The sequence below is a fragment of the Triplophysa dalaica genome, chromosome 25, assembly GCF_015846415.1.
Source record: "Triplophysa dalaica isolate WHDGS20190420 chromosome 25, ASM1584641v1, whole genome shotgun sequence".
Lineage (NCBI taxonomy): Eukaryota > Metazoa > Chordata > Actinopteri > Cypriniformes > Nemacheilidae > Triplophysa > Triplophysa dalaica.
In genome coordinates, this window is record NC_079566.1 from 15,212,436 (window position 1) to 15,217,214 (window position 4,779).

Sequence of the window (4,779 nt, forward strand, 5' to 3'; positions counted from 1 at the left end):
AAGTGGTTTCTCCTCAGGCTTATTGCGTTATTGTGATTTTGAAGGTGATTTTTGTGGGACTGAAAGGTAATTTTGTGTAAACAGAACACAGCCATGGCTCTGGAGTGTGTTGGCAGGTTTGACCTCGGCCTTTATATTCCTCTCACATTTTTCCCACACTGCCGTCCGTGTCAGGGAGCTGTCGCGGAGCGCTGTGTGTTAACCTCGTGTGCTTCAGCAAATCTCAGGGATCAGGTTAACCCTTTGAAGTGTTCTTAAGAGCATCTGATCTTCTGACCGCTATCAGGGGAGTGATGGACTCTGATGTATGACCAACAGATCTGAGACCACAGAGATGACCGTATAGATGCTTTTATGGATTCACGCTTGAAGAGGAATGTTGCACGTTCGGTGAAAGTTAAGATCTGTTGACAGCATTGAGAATGTAATGCACAGATAATAATTCAGTCTGTTCTCTTAGAAAATGAATTGGATTATACCATAGAGACAAGGCCTAAACATTACACATGTTTGCATTTGACCAAAGTGTTTATTGACAAAATTATAGTCCTATTATTTACAGGCCACAGAACTGTGTTAAGAATATTTATTAATTTATATAATTTAAATTTATATTTATATATTAATTTATTCATGTCATTCAGAACCTGATTTTCTTCTGCATTACACAAAACCAGATATTTGGAAGAATGTTGATAACCAAAAACACTGAACCCCATTGACTTCCCGTATGAACACAAACCACTGAGACATTCCTCAAAATATCTTCTTTTATGTTTCACTAAAGACCCAAATACAGATTTACAATTACAGAAGGGCATATAACTGACAGAACTGTTTTTTTTGTACTATCTCTTTAACAAATCACAATCTGCTTATCTGTCATCTCTTCAGTTCAGTCTATTGAGAAAGATCTTGAGATCTTGTACATCCGACGTTAAGTGAATATTTATTTCTAAAGCAGCTACGCCAGCAGGACCGCGTGTCTCTGGAGATCGGCCGCCCTGCCTGCAGCTGTAAAGCGATTCCTTCCTTTGGTTTGCTTTTCTCTGGACCCGCCGGTCTGAAACAGGACGCTTACTTTCTGGAAAATGGTGTGGTCGGACCACAGTTTGACATCAGCACTATTTTCAGAAAAGGGTAATTAAGTTCTCCACAAATAAGGGCAAACATCGTTTGTAAATAGATTCGGAAGCACTTAGATTATCCCCCTCATTTAAAAAAGCTTGCAACTACCTGGAGAAGCGCGTCATTCATCTTAGGTCTCTCCGGGTTTCCCACCTGCACCTCAAACACACAGCTGTGAACACAAACCTCCTGCCGCACTTTAAACGCTGCCTACATGTATCATTATGATGCTGAAAATATGTGTGTTGGGTTTAACACGTCACGTGTTTAAAACATTTTAAAGTGGGTATGTAGTGCATTCTGGCTTCTCATAGTCAACTTGTTAAAAAACGAGTTGGACGTATAACGTGGGAAGGTTTTTTGTAAGTCTGAATCCCTGTTTTGTAACAGGGAACTATTCCTTTTATTGGGCAATTCTCCTGAAAAAGCATGCCCACGGCAGGGCGAAAGAAATAGCCTGCTGACACGCCAACCAAAGGGCAATCAAGATTGGCTGAACTGTTGTCCTGCAGCTGCATCTCATTACTCTTATGATTGAGATTTGTTTATTTGTTCACTGCATTTCAGTGATGGATGTTATAGAAACGGTGGATATAGCGCATTGTTTGTAACTGATAGATGGCATGGTCACAGATGTAAAAAAATGCCGGACATGAACCGCATGCGGTAAGTCAAACTAAGTCATATGTCTTTGTTTTGATGGCAATCGTTGTGTATGTAAAAAAATGAAGGAATTATGAAAGTAATTCAATTACAGTAATAAATTACTTAGTAACTAGTTACCCCCGACACTGTGATATGTTATATCATCTATAAAGTAACTGTTATTTAAATAAATGTAAACATACCGTACATGTAGCCTAACCAGAGGAAAAACACAAAAGAAAATAGCTTTAAAGCATCTCTTCATGAACAGCTGAAAGGATCATATCAGTTATTTAGAGAACTGTGAGATATAAATGAACCACAAACAGGTTTATGGAAAATCTTCATCCATCAGGCAAATAATGATGACAAACTGCTCACGTCACAATTCTTCTGCGTAATCTTGAAATGCCACGGTGCCTGTTCATAAAACAAACAAAACATCCATCCGTGTTATTGACTTGACACCGAGAGCACCAGAGGGTCCCGGGACACGTTTAAATTCCCTTCTTTTATTGAAGACTGCAGAGAGAGAGAGAGAGAGAGAGAGAGAGAGAGGGAAGAAAAATACCAGAAAGCACATTCTTTCACCGTGACCTGCTACAGAGAAATAATCCTTCATCTGCGTTGAGTGTAAAACGTTTGACACGACAGGTTTAAAGCTAACACTCATACGCTCGCGTTAAGAATTAGACTACCATAAAAGTGTAAATGTTCTGAAAGGGGTCTGAGCTGCTCATATGACATCATCCAAAAGATGTGACCCTAAGGATTCATAATACAGACACAATGTCAGTCGTGACCCAGCGGGAAATGTGTTTGAGAGTGATGTGACCTGTACGGCTAATTCACTGAATGTAAGAAAAGATTTACAGACGCTGGTAAGTTCAGGGGTTGTTTACCAGAAATGGTTTGCAGGTCTGTTTTGATGGGGTTACAGACAGCAAAATAAAGAGAAATTGGCAGGCTGAAATGGATATCTGATCCAAGGAGAATGGTATTTCTCAGATGTTTCTCTTTCAGAGCTCAGGGGCCGGTCGCACCAGCTGTGCGTTTGTCACAACTTAGTCTAATTTTGACTTAAACGGCAACTAAGTTAAAACTTACACACTACTAAATATTTTTGAGTTCCAGCATTCAACTTAGTTGAAGCGTGACGTTACATATAAACCAAATGTTTAAGGAACTGTAGGAATATTTTAGCAGAATCACCTTGTGTGTATCCATCTGCCTGTGTTGTGCATGTCAAAATAAAATCATCTTTTTTATTTCATTGTCGGTAGGCAGTAAAATGAAATGACGTATAACATGATTTTATTATGCTGTATCGTTTGTAATTTGTATTAATCTTGTTTCAATTAAAATATTTAATACCTATTATGTTATTCATAATTAAGAAGTGTTCTATTTAGTATAAACTTATTTTTACCGTTATGTAAAATAAGTTTAAATCAAAAATCTTTTGAAATTCACAACATCTCAACACAACTTTTCCTCACCAATTCAAAGGCTGCTATTGGACTGAAGGTAAACGTCTTATTATGTGACTACGCATTACTTTTTCGGAGAGCTTACGAACTACTGGCTATGTCCTGGCTATTTGAATGAATTATAAGCCGTTTCATGTCTATCCTTGAATCAGTTAACTAACCAAGGTTGATGTAGTATATAGAAAGTAAAGTAATTAAATAAAGAGTAATTTGTACAGTAATTACACTATTGAATATGTCATTAGTATCTAGTAATAAATTACTTTTCCAAATGAACTTTCCCAATACTGCGAATAACGTACAGAGTTAGTTACAAAGTTACTCAGTCTCTAGTGTGGACTTTACGTTCTCATTTAATTTCTAATGGAGACATTTGTAAAATGTCTGCTTCTTTTTCTCAGGAGAAACATCTGAGACACACCCGAGACTTCACCAAAAGTTTCCATTTGCTCTCCATTTATTCTCATCGAAAGAACTTTCCGAGGTCTAATCTATGATTTCATTCTTTCATATAAAGGACATCATTTTAGGGTACAGCACACTTTCTAGGTGTAATTATTCTTCTGTGTTACATCACTTCAATGATGCAGAGATCTGGCGAGATGACAGGACGGTCTACATGTGGCCTATAATGTGTGGAATCTGGTTTCTTCTTCTTCTTGTGTGCGCAGGCGTTCGTGTATGAAGCGGTAAGGTACCGTGGGTGTTTTTCTTTCCGTAGGTTATAAGCACACAGTTGGTGTGGGACAGCGCTGGCAACGTGTGCTCCGTGCGTGAGACCACCCTAAACTCCAGTGAAGGGCCTGAACATCCGCTTCCTGATGTTCTGGTGTGACCTGCCAACCTGGTCTGGTGCCATCCCAAAATTCACTTGGATCAGAAGGACCGACAGAGACTCATGTCTTATGCTGTAAAACGTGACTTTGTTACGTCAGAATTCAAATGGAGTTCAACATTGTTAAAGAAAATTGAGTTTTACAGAAGGAACAACGCTTTTCCGTCTTTATGTTTAATGACCGACAGATATGATCAAGTCTAACAGGTTGATTCTTTATTATTTAAAGGCTACAATAACATGGCCGGGACCTGTTAAAGGTGCACGACCCAAACATTGAAATGTTTATGAATGAATCCGGAGGGAAATGATGATGATGGGCTCCTGGTACAGCTGTCAAACATCTCGTAATGACGGTGAGAATCGTCAGTACAGTTTCTCCCAGCTCTGAGTGGGAACAGATGTAAATGCAGACAGAGCTTCAGCGTCTTCACACGCAGGTCTCAATTAGAACGTATCGTCCAGTGAGGAATTCTGAGAAATGAAAGTCAAGCAGCGTCTCATCAGTCGAGAGATGAATGGAGCTTCAGCAGAGCAGGTTTATGGGTTTGTCAGCATGATTGCTTTTACCATCGGTTGTGTTATCTCAACCCCTCAGAGAGATCAGCACTCCCTCTAAAGCTACAGCAGATAAGAGTCCTGGAGGAGAGGTTCTCACTCTCGGAGGAGTTCAAAAGAGTC